Genomic DNA, 17,997 nt, shown 5'->3' with positions numbered 1-17,997 from the left:
GGCAAACTCTTAGCCCCACCTCTTTCTCTCCCAGCAAATAAAAACTGTCGGCACAAGCAGCAACCCCAGTAGGAAGCTTTCCTGGTGTTCCTGGGGCCCTGCGCGCCCCTTCCTTTCTTTGCGCACCTGCCGAGCAGATGGCACCTCCATCTCTGTATTGCTTGTTTGCGCGGTTGCAGTGCCCACAGGCCTGGCCCTTGCTGTGCCTTTACTTCTGACGTAGCCTTTAGCATGGCGTTACACCCTCGAGCAAAATGTCAGGTGTGTGATGCGTGAAGAGCCTCACCTGGGTCACTCTCATGGCTTCCCACTGGCTTCTCTTCTCCACCTCACATGATGCTCCACTTCCTCCCCAACCTCTGCGGGACTCCCTACAGCACACCAAATAAACCCCGCCTTAGTCTATCCAGGAGCTTCTCCAGTGTGGAGCCAGTTCACCTGTTCGTGTGTGTGTGTGTGTGTGTGTGTGTGTGTGTGTGTGTGTGTACGCACATGCGTGTATACATATGAGTATGCATGTATACATGCATCCAGCCCTGAACATGCCATGCTTCCCACCCAGGGAATTTCTAAAAATAACTATAACATTCATATACCAGGTTAAAGGCCACTACTGCCGGAATGTCCCCCATCAAAATCTCTTTTCTCTAGGATTCCCTGGAAGCTTTGAAACCCTTATCCCTCATGGCCCCAGGGATGTGAGTCTGTTTCTGGTTATCTGCAAGGATAAATTTCAGTGTGCCATGAGTCGTGTTTTGCTAGCCTCGGTATCTTACCATAGGAGCTACTCAGTAAGGGCGTGTTGATTTGAAGTAATCTAGGAAACAGATGGATAAGGGGGAAAAAATGTTCTCAGCATCCTTAGGCATAACAGAAATGCAAGTCAAAACCATAACTCAGATTGGTTATCATTAAAATAAAAAAAAAAAGAATAGGCAAAAACCATGTTGGTGAGGCTTTGGGGTAGGGAATCCCACTTACATGGGATGTGAACTAGTGCAGACACTGTGGGAATCAGGAGAGCGGCTCCTAAGAAACCCGAAAGTAAGATTATTGTGGGCTCTAGCCATTCTTGGATATATACACAAAAGAATCCAACCCACCATACCACAGGGTCATCTCTGCTTACTGTGGCTCTGTTCATGACAGCCTAGTTGTAAAGTCAGCCTCAGAGTCCATAAGAACCTGTGTGTATAGGTATGCATGGTGTTGTTTTATTCAGCCGTAAAGAGGAAAGAAAGTATGTCATTGTAGGAAAATCGATAGAATTAGAAGTCATCATGTTAAGGAAAGTATGGAAGACTAAGACAAAGATCAGGTTTTCTCTCACATGTGGAACTTAGATCATACAGAGAGAGAGAGAGAGAGAGAGAGAGAGAGAGAGAGAGAGAGAGAGAGAGAGAGAAGAGAAGACAGACTAATTGGGAAGAGGAAGGCACGGTGATGACTGGAGAATATAATGGCTAGTGAATAGGAGAAGATATACATGCTTGTACAAAAATGTTATGAAATCAGGTGATGGTGGCACATGCCTTTAATCCCAGAACTCAGAAAGCAGAGGCAGGCAGATCTTTGAGTTCAAGGCCAGTGTGGCCTACAAAGTGAGTTCCAGGGCAGCCAGGGCTACACAGAAAAACCCTGACTCAAAAAAACAAAAATGAAACAAAAACAAAAATAATGTTATTATGAAACCCAATGCTTTTGTAGTGAATGCATACTAATACAAAAAAATGATTTGGGAAAGAAAAATTCTAACTTTTCTTCCATGTGAAGGTCCCTAGCAAGATTAATAGAAATTTCCAAGGGCAATACAGTTACCTTGGATAAGACGATTTTAACATAAAATGACAGGAAGGTAGTCCTCACAGTGGAGGGAATAGAGCCAGTTATCCAGAAAGAGGGACAAAGCTAAGTATAATTCACTTTAAGATAAGCAAGTTAGGTGTTGTGGGGATGGAGGGATGACTCAGTGGTTAAGAGTGCTGGATGCTTTTGCAGAGGGCTCAGGTTCAGTTCCAGCACCCACATGACAGCTCACGACCATCTGTGACTCAAATTGCAGGGTATCAGACCACATTTTCTGGCCTCCTGGGGCAGCAGGCACACATGAATTGCACATACATACATATAGATAAAACATTCACACACAATTGTTTTTAAGTTCAGGTATTGAAAATCTCTTTCTGATGTTTTTAAGTGCTAGATTCAAGGTCACCAGCCTAGATTCTGTCCTTGACTTTGCTTCTGAGGAGCTGGTAACTTTGAGTAAGTCAATGAATTCTTCTGATAATCAATATTATCTGCCTTATAATGAATTTAGGGATCAATGAAAAACAATAGCTATGAAAATACTTTAGAAAGTTCATACAAGACCACAGGAGCCAGTAGTGGTAGTGCATGCTGAGACACCAGAAGAACTAAAACGGGGGCCAAGGTTAAGAAATAGATCTACAGGAGATAATCTGGCCAGCTGCAAAGAAGAGCCCCACGAGAGATAGCATTGCCTAGCGACTGACCCGAAGGGTCCCACCGGAGATTGAGTTAGTAAGAGACCCAGTTTTATGGCCGCATTCCTGGAGATAGGTTTAATAAGAAACCTGACACTTTCCTGGACAAGGTGGTGAACAAAGAAAGCTAAGCCATGGGCGGTCTTGGCGCCTTTTTCTGTAGCCTGTCACCTTTAGACATGAGACCTCCTTATGTTACTCAACCAATAGGTGTTTGCCAGGCTGGAACTCCCCTGGTTTGGGAAGCTGGGAGGGACAGGAACCTATAAATTTACCCTCAGTTCAAAGTTCAGGGCTCTTTCTGGATGCCACTGTGTTGGTAATTGTCAGAGCCTGGCTCAAGTCGAAAAATTAAAGGTCCTCTTGTGTATTGCATCGGTATCGAGTCCTGGTGGTCTTTTTTGGGGGTTCTCGCAATCTGGGTATAGCACATGCCTTTAATCCCAGCATTCAGGAGGCAGAGGCAGGTGGATCTCTATGGGATCAAGGCCAACCTGTCTACAAAGCGAGTCTCAAAAAACAAAAACAAAACACCCACAGAGATATCAGGTATTAGTGAATATAAGTTATTTCAACAAATATTAGTTGAACATCAGCTACATGCCAGATATTCTGCAAGCATAGAAGTTACCAGGGGAAAGAGGCAAAAGTCATTAATAGAGTGTCAACTTCCTTCACGTCTTCAGACATACCCTTTGATACTTGATTCTGTTGGTAGCGGCATCAATGCAGAAGGCCAGGTATCCTCTCTTATGTGTAATGAGCAAATGAGAAGGAGACATATGAGTTCATCATATAATCCCTGGCCACATCCTGTACGGACCCACAAGGAAGGCAGGGGAAAGGTCTCTCATTGTCCTCTAATGATCCACAAATAAAAGCCAGTATGCTCATCAAGTTTGGACCACCAGTGAGCCATGATTGTGGCCATGATGGGATGCTGGCCTGATGTTAAGATGGGTGTTTTTGTAAGCACATCAGGAATTTGCTCTATCATGAAGACCTTTTGATCTCCACTGCCTTCCAAAACAGAACGAAAGCCACATGAACAAGCAAGGAAGCTGGGCCAAATCACCATCATACCACCCAATGGCCCAAAGAATAAAGCACCCCTCCCTGAGATATTGGGCTCAGGTGGGATGGGACTGAGTACCTGTGCATCAACAGAGTAATTCAGTTGTGTGTTCAAAACTTTTTTTAAAACGCTATATCTTGGACTGGAAAGACGGCTCAGCGGTTAAGAGCACTGTCTGTTCTCCCAAAGGTCTCGAGTTCGATTCCTAGCAACCACATGGTGGCTCACAACCATCTATAATGAGATCTCGTGCCCTCTTCTGGCCTGCAAGCACACATGGGAGCAGAATCCTGTATAAATAATAAATGAATAAATCTTTTTTTTTTTAATTCTATACCTTATGGTTAAAGCGGTATTCCACTAATGTTGTACAATCTGGGTTCAAATCGTAGGTCCATTTTTACTACCCATGGGACTGGAAGCAGGTTATAAAAGCTCAATACACCCTACCCAACAGCTAGGATTAGACCAGTAGTTTCCCCTAAAAGTGGGGGGCGGGGTGTTCAAAGATGTCACAAACAAGGGCCTGGTACCTGCTAAGTAGATAATGAGGAATACTATATCAAGATGTCACTGTTACTTCTGTGTTCAGAGCACCACCCTACATGCCAAGGCTAAAGGGTGTGTGTGTGTGTATGTGTGTATGTGTGTGTGTGTGTGTAGTTTATTTTTAATTTATTCACTTTATATCCCAATTGTAGCCCCCTTCCTTGTTCCCTTGTCTCTTCCCAGTCCTAACCTCCCTACCTCTTTCCCCTCCCCCTTTCATCTAGTACTCAGAAAGGGGAAGCCCTCATCCCCTACCACCTGACCCCAGCCTATCAGGTCTTATCTGGACTGCCTGCATCCTCTTTCTCTGTGGACTGGCATGGCCACCCCACCCCAGGAGAAATGATCAATGAATGGGCAATAGGGTTCTTGTCAGAGGCAGCCCCTACTCCCCGTAATAGGGGACCCACAAGGAGACTGTGCTGCCTCTCGACCACATCTGAGCAGGGATTCTAGGTCCTCTCCGTGCGTGGTCCTTGGTTGGTGCGTCAGTCTCAAAAATATAGACTGCTTCTGGAATTTGCATGTCATCCTCCCACAGGGGCCATTCTAATTTTCTCTGTATTGTTGCAATTTTAGTATATTTGCTGCCGAAGCAAGCACTTGTCTTGATTTTTAACTCCTGCACCCAGGCAGATAAACAACTCACTCTGGTCATATACTGTGATAAGACAGGACCACAAAGCTGTAGGAACAAGGGTTTGGGGACAGAGGTGAATCAAATTCCTAAAAGATATGGTGTCTTCGTTGAGCTTCGGAGATTAAGTAGGATTTTATCAGGAGAAGCGAGAATAAGCCAGACATTCCAGGCAGAGGGACCATCAGAGAGAAGATGGACGTCATGAGTAGGGTGAGGTTAGACTGCAGCCGTAGGCTTCTTTTTCTAGTTGCTTGCAGAGGAGAATGGGTGTCGTCTTCTTTCTAGGCTCAGCAAACACAGCCTGCGTCGAGGGACTGGCTGGCTAATGCGGAGATCCTTCCGAAGGGTGGCCAGTGTAGGACCCTCGCAGACGCACTGCTGTCTCTCTGATGTGGGGACAGCAGGCTGGAGAGCATCCTTCAATCATCCAACAGATCTGATCGCTGGTGGGAAGGGTAGAATTGCAAGGGAAGTGGTGGAAAGGAACTCTCCTTGGAAACCTGGGCCAGCCTTCCCAAAATCCTCAGGGAAAGCCACAGTCGCCTGGCAGCTTGGCTGAGGAGGTGGCCAAACAGCCGAGGCAGAGCCAGCAAGCCGCCCATACAGCTTTTCACCGCAAAGTCCCTGTTTCTTTTGGGTGCCAGCCATTCCACAAGTCACACACAAGATTTAGCACCAGCAGCAGTCACATAGACTGTAACACTTAGGAAGTCCCAAACATAAGCCTTCGCCTCCATGGCTGGCAAGGAAGATGCGGAGGGAGAAGGGCATAATGCCTCGCTCTGGGGAAATTCTAGATGAGTGTACACATTTGGGAAAAGGGCATGCCAGCAATGTAATCATCCCATCGCCAGTGTAATTGGGGGCCTGAAACTTTGAACAGTACTAGCGCTCCCTGCATTTTCTCCAACCCCTTATTTCAACCAAGAAACCCAGCTTTGTATTCCTCATCGGGAGTATAGTGGAGAGCAGATGTCAGTCTGGAGCAATAGAAGCTAGAGGCGTGGCCAAGGAAGAGAGGTTTGAAGGAGCAGTGAGTTAGGAAAGGACTTCTGGAAACTGGTGAGCCTGGAGCCACAACTTAGACCCGAAGGGAATACAGAGAACTTCCTACGCCAACGGGTAACTAGGCGGTATTTATAGACAACTCTGAACTCAACGAGACTCTCCGTGACTTATAGCATAGGCAACTCCCGGTCAAGACAGAGTCCTTCAAATGACTGGGCTGGAATTTCCTCCTAGACAAATAAAATGAGACTAAGTGAGCTTTCTCTGCCAGTAAAAGTGGCCCTTTCCCGCCCCCCGGCCCGCCCCCCCTCTCTCTTTCCCACTTTGAGAGCTCGTGACTGTGTCGCTTGAGGAAACTGTAACGAGGTAGTTAACTGACCAGACACTTCTGATTCTCCTCCGTGACCTCATTGCTTCCAAATTCCTAAATTCAAGCCCCAACGATGAGATACAAAGTGAGACCCATATGAAGCATACTGACATTCCAAAAAAGATTTTACACGATTTTTTTCCCACTGTGTACAGATTGGGATGGACATTAAGAATATGGGATTGTTTTGTTCATATGTAATAATATAAAAATGTATGTTTGTGGAAGGAGGGGAGGGGAGATTGGGAAAAGAGGAGGGAGGGGAAACTGAGGTCAGGATGTAATATGTGAGAAAATAAATTTAAAAATTAAAATGGGGGGGTGGGGAGGAGCAGGAGATGGAGTTAGATGAGGCCCAATTTGTTGCCCTGGTCCGCTAAGCAGAGATTCTGGACATAGCACTATGGCTTAGTGAGACAGAAAAGGTTCTAGCAGGATGGTTTGCAAAAGCATACTCCAGGGGGAAAGGTGGCCTTTGTTTGGCTGGTTGGTTGGTTTGGTTTGGGTTTTGGTTTTTCAAGACAGGGTTTCTCTGTGTAGCCTTGACTGTCCCAGACTCGCTTTGTAGACCAGGCTGGCCTCGACCTCACAGCGATCCATCTGCCTCTGCCTCCCGAGTGCTGGGATTAAAGGCGTGCGCCACCACTACCTAGCCTGAAAAGGTGATTTTGATGTTGGAACTCTTTGTTTTTTCTTTTTGCTTTATTTATTTGTTTGTTTCAATGCTGGGGATTGTACATCTGGCCTCTTGCATGCTAGGCAAGCTTTGTACTCCTGAGCTCCATTTTAGCCCTTTTAAAATCTTTTATTTGGCAATGAACAAGGATCTCCTTAAGTTATCTGAGACAGCCTTGAATTCACGCTGTAGTCTTGAACTTGTCATTTCTCTTCAGGAAGAGACAATGCTGCCTCGTTAGGAGGCTGCAGAGAGTAATTCCACTGTGAAAGATCTGGAAGGGTGTGGCTTGATGATTCCTGCCACATCTTCAGCTTGCCTGCTTAGCTGATGCAGAGAGCAGACATCTTAGAGGATGACAGTGGATTGTAATAACCTCAGCCAGGTTATGACTGATCTTCAAGAAGTGCTTTCATTGCAAGTCAGCACATGCCCTGACACCACTGTGGTATTCCGCTCTTGATCCAGCAATGCTTTTTGTTTGTTTGTTTTTTTGTTTGTTTTGTCTCAACCATTCAATAAATGGAATAATTATACTTGAGAGGAGGAGGAAGAGGCACCACCACACACCACATACAACTCAAGATGCACCATAACCAAAGTTTTAAATTGTAAAACTATCTACACTACCACCTTAGGTTGTATAAACATTTGTTAGACATGACAAAGCATGGCCTATAAATTTGAAAGGATAACATTGGATTTTTATCAAAATCAACCTTCGCTATTGCAAAGGCACCACTAAGAAAATTAAAGGATGTACTACACATTAAAAAAAAAAAAAAAAAAAAGGATTCACTTTAAGGAAGTAGTGTTTGAGCCAGTGGTGGTGGTGCATGCCATTAATGCCAGCACTCAGGAGGCAGAGGCATGTGGATCTTTGTGAGTCTGAGGCCAGTCTGGTCTACAAAGGAAGTCCAGAACAGCCAAGGCTACGCTGAGAAAACCTGTCTCAAAAAAAAAAAAAAAAAAAAAAAAGAAAGAAAGAAAGAAAAGAAAAAAAATGGTCTTTGTGAGGATATATATGGTTAACCCGATTTAAATATTATACAATATATACATGTACCAAAACAAGTACAAAATTCCCACATTGACATCTATGAATTTTACGCTTGATGTATCACTTAAACTCTGAGAAATAAAATTAAAAGTCAAGCCACCACCTAAGGGAAGATATTTGCAAACCACATGTTCAGTAAGGCCTAATCAGAATTCTTACAACACAGTAAGAGTAATCCAAAAAAGGGAACAAAGGAGACTAGAAAGGTGGCTCAGCAGTTAAGAGCATTCACTGGGATGGGTGTACTGACTCTCAACTTTGGCTCAGCACTGGGGAGACAGAGGCAGGTAAGTCTCTGAGCTTGGTCTACATAGTGAGCTCCAGGATAGAAACACTGTCTTTAAAAAAAGAAAAGAAAAAGAAAAAAAGGGGAGGGGGGTGGTTCAGTAGCAGGGGATCTGGAGCCCTCTTTTGGCCACTTTGGGCACTGCATGTATGTGGTGCACATACACATAACAGAAAACTAAATCTTTTAACATTAAATTAAATTTAAAAAATAAAATTAAGGGATGAATAAATCATATCAAAGCACTCTTATATAAAAATTTCAAAAGCTAATAAGAAATTGATCAAAAAAATTAATTGTACCAGCTTAAAAACAACAACAAAACAAAACAAGCCTGAGGTCATCCTTTGGGGCTTGAGAGTTTAGTGATATGTGTCATAAAATATATAACCCAAATGAAGGCATGACCATGACTGCTGTCTAAATCTGTACATTTCAATGTACTTGGGTTATCAATTAAATTGGCACTTCAAATAAGACGAATGAAATCTGAGCCAAACTAAGTACTGCTTGTACAAGGAAATTCAGAGCAGAACATATACGTCTGAAAAGCACCAGGTACCAAGTGCAGCACCAGCACAGATGTGGCCTTATTTACAATGGCGGTGATGATGAAGACATGACTTTTGTGTCAAGCTATTTGTTATTTCTCCAATATCAATAATAATCATTAATGACATATTTTAAGCTTGCTTTTCTATTTTTTTTTCACTTTTGTTTGTTTTTGTTCTTCCAATTTAGAGGCCACCCAGCTTTTCCCCAGTAAGGAGATTATCAGACATTGAGTTCCAAATTATTTGATGAAAACATCCCTGAGATTTAGGGTGGCTGAAACATTATCTTCCAGGAGAAATTTACAAGACCCAAGAGAGCCATGGAATGATGTAAAAGCAGAGGCGAGGCCATCCTCCTGGCTCAGGGATCATTCCTACAGCATCCTTGCTCATCTGTCTAACTCTAGGAAATCATGACTCTCAAGGTCAGAGGTTCTCAAGCCATGGGTCGCAAACCCTCTGGGGATCAACAGGGGTCTCATGTCAGGTAGTCTGCATATCAGATATTTACATTATGGTTCATAACAATAGCAAAAGTACATGTATGAAATAGCAACAACAAAAAAATATTATGGTCAGGAGTCACACCAGCATGAGGACCTGTAGTAAAAGGTTGCAGCCTTAGGAAGGTTGAGAACCACTGACCTAGATCTAGCTTCCTTTATCTTCATCAATCATTGTGTATTGGGATCCATCTGATTGTCCAGAAAGAGATTAGGGAACCAGCTCCAGCTGCATTTGCAGTCAGCTGACTGAACATCCGAATCCAGAGGAAACTGTACCACAACTAAAAAGTGGACAATTGTGAACTGAAGCCTCAGGAGGAAAATAGTGCCCATTCTCCTCCCGTGGCCGTCCCGTTCCTTATGCCCAAGCATCTCCTTTCGTGGACTCACATACAATCCACAGAGCCCACAACCAACCCGGGTGAAGATGGCGAGCATGCAGGGTCTGCAGTTTCTTGTGGTTTTTAGTTTTTGTAAAGCCAGGAGTGATTCTATCTCTGCTCCACTTGGTACATGTAAACTGCCAAGTCATTATCTAAAGAATAAAAGAAGCTTCCATAGCCCTGTACACTTATCTTTTTGGTTTTTATTTTATTTATGTTTATTTATTTTGGGTTTTTCAAGACAGTGTTTCTCTCTGTGTAGCCTTGGCTGTCCTGGACACTCTTTGTAGACCAGACTGGCCTCGAACTCACAGAGATCTGTCTGCCCCTGTCTCCAGAGTGCTGGGATTATAGGCATGCGCCACTGTGCATGGCTCTTTTTGGTTTTTCTAATAAGTTAGATTTTGTGTACAGACTGGGAAGCTGGCTTTCACTCAGAATAGGAAATAAAATAGACAAAAGAACAGGGTGGGAGAGAGGATGGGGAGAGTATCAGGATGGGGTGTGCAGAGGAGGGAGGACGAACACTGGGAAAGAGAATGGAAATCAGTTGGGGGAGGGGCATCTCTGGCACAGAGAAGACTCATGGGAGTCAATGGGGGGGTAACCCTAGGCTTCTAGGCTCCTTTTTTTTTTTTTTTTTTTTTTAGACAGGGTTTCTCTGTGTAGCCTTGGCTGTCCTGGAGTAGCTTTGTAGACCAAGCTGGCCTCAAACTCAAAGAAATCTGCCTGCCTCTGCCTCCCGAGTGCTGGGATTAAAGGCATGCGCCACCACCGCCTGGCTACCCTAGACTTCTAACAGCAGGGGTTAAGGTCCCTGAAGTGGCCACCTCTTGTACCCAGGTGGGACTTCCAATGGAAGGAGGGGGGAAGCAATGCACCCATAAAACCTTAGATCCAAAATTTGTCTTGCCTACAAGAAATCTAGGGATAAAGATGGAGCAGAGATTGAGGGAATGGCAAACCAATGACTGGCCCAACTTAAGACCCACCTCATGGGAGAGAGCCAACCTCTGCCACTACTAATGATAGTCTGCTACGATTGCAGACAAGAACCTAGCATAACTGTTTTCTGAAAGGTTTCATCCAACAGCTGATGGAAACAGACCCATAACCAAACTATAAGCCAGGGTCAGAGAGTCTCATGGACGAGTGGGAAGAAGAATAGAGAGAGCCAGAGTGGTCGAGGACACAAGAACACCTACAGAGTCAACTAACCTGGGCCAATAGAGGCTCACAGAGACTGAGCCACCAACCAAAGAGCATGGATGGACTGGGCCTAGACCCCCAACACAGATGTAGCAGATGTGCAGCATGGTCTTTGTGTACGTCCCCTAACAATGGGAGTAGGGACTGTCTTCGACTCTGTTGCCTGCTACTGCCTTGTCAGGCCCCAGTGGGAGAGGATGCTGTGCTTAGTCCTGCTGTGACTTGAGGTGCGCAGATGAGTTGATACCCTTAGGGGGCCTACTATTCTCTGAGAAAAAGGAGAGGGTGGGACTAGGAGGAGAGGAGAGAGGGGGCTGGGATCAGGCTGTAAAGAGATTAAATTAGTAAATAAATGAAAAACCTTGTGGGGGAAAAATGCATAAACCTTCCAAAGAAGGACTTAAGATGATTGTCTGTGGAAAGCATTATCTTGCTTAATAGTTATTACTCATGAGGCTGAGGGCGCCCCACATTCTTTCTAAAAATAGACCTTTCTATGAAAAAACACAATGTGTTGTTACTTTATGAGGTAAAGCTACAAAGGAAATTATTTTTGTCCTCTTAAGCAGATTTTTTTTAACCTTACATGAAACCAAATAGTTCATGGGAGGAAAAGGGGGAACCCAAACATCTGGAAATTCATGACGTTTCTCTTCCTCTGAAAGACATTTTCCTATTACATAAAACTATATTCTGTAACCAAGGGTGTCCAGTAATGAGCGTCCTAGCTAGTAGAAACTAGAGCCCATCAAATGAAGCTTCCAAACCAAACTACAAATGAAGGAAGACAGAGATTGTACTGCCTGAAGGATGCATAGTCCACCTTAGAACACATTGTCTTTTTTCACTCATATCTGTGCCAGGATCTGTGTTGGAAGGCAATGAAGGAAGGCAAGGGAACCTGGGCCACAAGGGGAAAGATCTGAGAAGACTCGAGTAAGCCCTGGCTGTACAACTTCCTGAAAATGTGACCTAGAGCAAGACAGTGCTCCCTTGGCTGCTCCAGACCTTCTGTGTAATACAGCACTGCTCTGCTTCCAGGCAGGATTAAATGAGGTGTGAGCCCAGAATTTAATGCATTGTCTGCCCTACAACAACCACTATGGAGATTAGCATGAGGGCTGTTAGCTCCCACAGTTCCCAAAGAATGAAAACAATGAAGCGAGGTGGAAAATAAAGACATGGCCATGCATAAAGAACAGAAGCACATAGTTTCGCCTGCTGACATGGCCAGATACCAGGACCTTTAAGACATATGACAGCATTTGAGAAAACACCTGAGTGATTCTGAACTCATGCAAGGAATTCTTCATTAGGCAGCTCATAAGCTTCATTTTTTTTTTCATAGTATGAGCTGAAATGCCACAGTGTTTATAAAGTTTTAAAGTTTATAAAGTATTTATCATTTAAAGCCCGTTGCTATATCAATCTCGGGTCTCTGCTTTCTAGCTCACTCTCTAATAATTGCAACCTGAAAATCCCCGGGTGACAGATGAAGCCTTTGGGCTGCCCACCTATTATGAGCTTCCTTCACACTCATAACATGTAGATGATGCTAAAAGAGAAATTCCCACCAACTGTGCTCCATTTCCAGCACATATACTTCACAACTCCACAGAGATGAAGAAGAAGAAGAAGAAGAAGAAGAAGAAGAAGAAGAAGAAGAAGAAGAAGAAGAAGAAGAAGAGGAGGAGGAGGAGGAGGAGGAGGAGGAGGAGGAGGAGGAGGGATAAGAGGAAGAGGAGGAAGCTAGAGAAAAAGAAAAATACATAAAATGAAATTTTCTAAGCACATAGTTCTTAAACCTTAAAGAGTGATTCTTGGGACCAGCAACCAAAGCCCTGAGTCCCACTAGCTGCACTTAGGGTAGAGCAGTTCTGAGTTACCAGAAAGCCCAGGAGTTGAGGAACCGCTCAGGTAGATTCCCGGGGATGCTATTTAGCAACTTAATCCCAAGTAGTAGTGGTCACCTTCCCCTTCAATCACACCTTGAGAAGCAGCACGGGACCTTTGCAAAGCCATCATCCTGTTCCAGTCACACGAAGAGTGTGCAGAAGAGTGATGAAGTGAATGTGACAGAGGTGAAGCAAATGACCAGAGGGAGGTCTGCTGTTCCTGAGGCAGCTCTTTCGTTGCATTAGACCACCACCAAAGGAAAGACAAGGTATGACATGCGTGGGGAGTATGCTGCGGCCACAGATTCTGTTCCAGCTTGCTGCACCCAGTTTTCGCCCATGACTCCTGACACACATACCTTCCCATCAAAAGCAGCAGCGTTCCCAGTTCTGAGCAAGGTCTGTAATCCCATAGTCTCAGGGACTGCCACTGAGGAATTCCCATCATTACATCTCTATTCTTAGGGACAACACTCATGCATTTTCAGGTGACCAGTAAAACTTTTTTGGGGGATTTGCATAATGTTAAGTCCAACACAGGCAAATAAAGATGTGACTCTTAGCTAGTTTCATCTGACAAGAATTTAAGGGCTTCCCAAACCATGACTTATGAGCTTTCATTCACAATACTGTTAGGAACTGTACACCAAAGACAGAATGCACATTTTGTGCAAACGCCTCCAAACGTCATGTTTTCCCAACTATCTTGGGATATGACCCCCCTTCCTGCCACCATAAACAGGATGTGACCCAACAGGATATAAAACTCCCTTGTTTTCTGCTTGAAAGATTAATGTCTGAGCTTGATGACTTGATCATTGACTTCTGTCTGGTGAGCACAGATGACAAAAGGAAAATCCAATGGCTTGAGCCAAAAAGCCTCAGTGCTGCTGGACTTCCTGTTCTTTCTTAAGTGAGTGGCAGTATTCTTCTCTTTGATAGACAGCGAGGGGTGGAGCCTAATAGAACTGTCGTGCATCTCTGCCAAGGCTGTGCTGTTCTGGCAAGTGAGCATTTTGCAGTGCATAAGGTGACAGGGACCACAGGTCAAGGCCCCCACAGCTCATCTGCTGGGTCTTCTGACATCTTGGGCTGTTCAATGGATGGATGGATGGATGGATGGATGGATCATGGATGGATCATATAGCTCTGTTGTGTATGTAATGCTGAGTCAGGACCCTGATGTATGTTGGCACTCCACGTCTACAATAATGTTGATATTTTTGCTGTGAGCTGGTTGAGCTGTGAAAGGCTAGTTCACTGGCTTAAGGTCAAAGTTGTTTCTTCCTCATCACACATCTATATGAACAGCAGCAGAGAAACTTGGAGGCTAGGGAATTGCCAGGCATGGCCAACAGCCAGCTAAAGATACATGCAATGGAAAGATAGTAAGACTAGTCTAGCCCAGTTCTATTCAACACCAGGTCCACCGAGACCTACTCTATTCATCAGTTTTCTGAATCCTTCTGGAACTCATTTCCATCTGTCAGCTCGCCAGGTGCTTGGGGATAGCCACTGACTATTCTGCTAGTTTCATTTCTCCTGACAGTCCTGTGACAGACACTAGTGGTCTGAGAGCCTCTGGTGACTGTCCCTCCTGTCCACATACAACAGAGAAGTGAAAGAGTAGACAAGAAAGAAGCAGCAGTCTACCTCAGGTTGGTCTTCTTGCACTCTGAAGACAGAAGTCTCACTGGGTGGTACTCAGGCCAGCAGACCACTACCATTCCGGCCCACATTCCCCAAGCTTTCCCCAGAGTGGCTTAGGATTGCAAGTGATAGATTTCTGTGAGAAGACAGCATCAGTAATAGAAAGATGCCTCTATCTTATTACAAAAAAAGGGATAGAAACAAGCAAAGGACCTTAGGAGCTTTGATTTGTGCAGCTAACAGTTTATAAGCCAAATTTGAATCTTTTCTCTAATTTCTTACTTGACTCTTAATTTGATCTTCAGATAACTATGATTTTTTTTTTTTTTAAGAACATGGTGCTTAAACCGTTTATTCAAATCCAGTTAAGAGTTTCTAAACACCTGGGCTGGAAAGATGGCTCAGAAGTTAAGAAGCACTGGCGAGTGTTCCCAAAGGTCCTGAGTTCAAGTCCCAGAAACCACATGGTAGCTCACAACCATCTATAATGAAATCTGGTTTCCTCTTCTGGCTTGCAGGAGTATATGCAGGCAGAACACTGTATACATAATAAATAAATAGATAAGTAAATATTTTTTAAAAAGAGTTTCTAAGCGCCTTTGTTATTTTTGATATAAACAATGAATGTTTGAAACAAACAATAAACTGTCATCAATGAACCACCTCGTGGAGAACTCAGAAACAACAGTGTTAACACAGAACCTCGCAAATCATATGATCATGAACTGACCACGGTGTTCCTGATGTACTCTTGTGTGTACACACGAACTGGGGTGTCTACTGCACGATGAACTGCTGGCTCCCTCTCTAATCCCACAGGTCAAGATCACACTTTCCACACAGGGGGCTTCTGAAAAACATTTAAGGGCTTAACTTTGAACAGAGGGACCCCCTAGAAGTAAAAGAGCTCATTAACCAGAACTCTGACAGTTGTCCAAACAATTCTGGAACAGTCACTTTCTTTCTTTGTTTAGATGACTTTCAAGCAAATCTAAAAATAAGCATCAAAGTTGAAGGAATATCAAATTAAACTTCTTTTGTAACGTAAGCATTTCATAAATTTCTAAACTACAATAACCATCTAGAATGGTTTTTCTAAACTTTGGCCTCACATGTGACTCAATTTTGTAACTGAACAACTTTGAGAAACTGAGGCAAATAGTGAGTTGAAAGCCAACCCGAGCTTTGCAGCAAAACATTTGTCTTTAAACGGAAGAAGGAGTCCAGGAGCAGTGGTGCACGCCTTTAAGCACAGCACTCAGGAGGAAGAGGCAGGCATATCTCTGACCTCAAAGTCAGTCTAGTCTACACAGTGAGTTCCTGGACAGCTAGAGCTACATAGTGAGACATTGTCTCGAAAGAAAGGGAGTGGGGGAAGAAACTATTTAAAAATAGATAAAATCAGGGGCCTGGAGAGATGGCTCAGAGGTTAAGAGCATGGTCTGTTCTTCCAAAGGTCCTGAGTTCAGTTCCCAGCAACCACATGGTGTCTCACGACCATCTATAGAATAAGATCTGATGCCCTCTTCTGGCGTGCAGGCACAGATAAGGGCAGAATACTGTATAAATAATAAATAAATAACTCTTTTGTAAAATTAAAAAGTGGAAGGGACTGGAGAGGTGGCTCCTCAGTTAAGAGCACTTGTTTATCATCTAGCAGGGGACCTGGATTCAGTTTCCTGAACCCACATGGCTGTTCTCAACTGCGTGAAAGTACATTTCTAGGGCATCTCTGCCTCTGCATGCACTTGGCACACATGAGGTGCATAGTCATACATTCATAGAGGCAAAACACTCATGCCATAAAAAACAAAAATAAATGAAAGAAAAAAGTAAACAAGCTATCCACGTAACAAAATACAATACAGCCATTTCAAGTGAGATAGATTTGTAGCTGTTGCCTTGCTTCCGGGTCAACTGAAGAGAAGTCACTGATACGATAGTAGTGAGGTGTAATGTCACCTTGGTGAGTCCATAGTTGTGAATATTTTGACATTGTGGAGAAGTTAGGCCCTACCCCCTAGGCTCCTGTGTCCTGACTCTGCCACTTTCCTGCTGTGCAACCTTGGTCCAGACACTAAAGTTCCGCAGAGAACGATGAAGACTTTTTGGAAGACTTTCCCGAAACAAGCTATAACAAGAGTTATAACAAGTGTGAAACCTTTCCATTGGGGAAGATGCAGCTCTATCGACACGGGAGAGACAGGGGAGCATTTCTGTCAGAAATGGCAGGAGTGGGCACCTGTGGGTGCCGTGCATTCCCTTATACAGCATAGAAATAATGACAGTAAGGTCAGCATAAAATTTGAAAGTATATAATTCCATGTTAGGGTTCTAACATTTTAATTTAATGGCTTCAGGTTATGACAAATAATACAAAACCAAGAATAATAATAGCAGCCTTTTCTAGCCAAGTTCTACCTAGCAAGATAGAGTTCCCCAACCACTCAAGGCTGTCTAGTGGCACATGCTTTTAATCTCAGCACTCAGGGAGGCAGAGGCCAGTGGATCTCTGAGTTCAAGGCCAGTCTGGTCTACAAAATGAGTCCAGGAAACCCTGTCTCGAAAAACCAAAAATAAATAAATAAATAAATAAAATCACTTAGCACACGAGGGCCATGTGGTGCTCTGCTTAAAGCTATCTGGCTCCATCTTCTGCCTTAAATTGTAAGTATTTGGAGGAAGAACTGGGTGAAAGTCCACAGAGCAGGACTGGGACTTCAGGGAGTGTAACCAGGTGCCTAGGATTCCAGGAGCCCCTGGTGCTTTGCCCCTGGGCCTGACCTGGGTGCAGCCCACCTCAGGAGACAGGCTGTGCCAGCGACTGCTGAGCCGAAGCTAGGAGAGGCACTCACTCCTCCCCCAAGGCTTCCACCTTAGGAACCAAGGATGGGAAGCCTTCTGTCACCATTTCTGAGGAACACTCAGTCTGGCCTGGCAGACCTGCCCCAGCCTTGCTTCTCCGCACTGCTTTTACTTTTGCAGAAGGTCTGCACGCCAGAGAAGTTCGCCAGCAAAAACACCGTGTAAACGTTCCCACAGCTCAGTCAGTGGGGTCATGACCCACACTCTAGCATCTCCTATTGTTCACTGTCTAGCCTTGCAGTCCACTGTCCACCACTAAGTCAGAGGTACCTACCTCAGCACAAAGGCCATTACAATAGCCAGGAAGAGCTGAAAGTAACAGATGAAAGCAACTGCAGCAATAAAATAAAATAAAATAAAAAATATATATGCATATGTAATACCTCAAAGCATTCATATGGAAAAGGCTGAATGTGTGTGAGAGTTAATTCTAACGTATTTGTATGCAATATTAAGAGGCAAAAAAACTATTGTGGCTTTGGGTGTTTATCTAGTAGATATTTCAATATCTTGAATTTTTTCGTTTGTAGCAACAAGCTTTCAAAAACAAATAGTAAATCATCAAAATGTGAAGAAAGGGTAGAGGTGAGAAATTGTTTGTTCATTGTCTTTTTTTTCGTATCTTTTAAAATATTTGTATTAAATAACCTACTTGGAGAATAATTTAAAGAGCTTTAAGCAGTAATTACAAGTAGTGAAAGGCATTTTCCTTTAAAAAAAAAAGACAAAAATATCTTTTTTGCTGCTTTATACACAGAACTCAT

At 43.8% G+C, this 17,997-nt stretch overlaps 1 non-coding gene across 1 annotated transcript; it reads right to left on the bottom strand.

Moving 5' to 3' along the window:
• Positions 1–4,627: 4,627 nt before the first annotated feature.
• On the bottom strand, positions 4,628–4,730 carry LOC127206767 (U6 spliceosomal RNA). Its single transcript, XR_007832863.1, has one exon. It is a non-coding gene; the product is annotated as a U6 spliceosomal RNA (small nuclear RNA).
• Between the last annotated feature and the right edge of the window lie 13,267 nt (positions 4,731–17,997).

This window comes from Acomys russatus, chromosome 23 (genome assembly GCF_903995435.1).
Source record: "Acomys russatus chromosome 23, mAcoRus1.1, whole genome shotgun sequence".
Taxonomy (NCBI): Eukaryota; Metazoa; Chordata; class Mammalia; order Rodentia; family Muridae; genus Acomys; species Acomys russatus.
The sequence above is the reverse complement of the archived record's forward strand: the minus strand, read 5'-3'. Positions and strand labels throughout refer to the sequence as shown.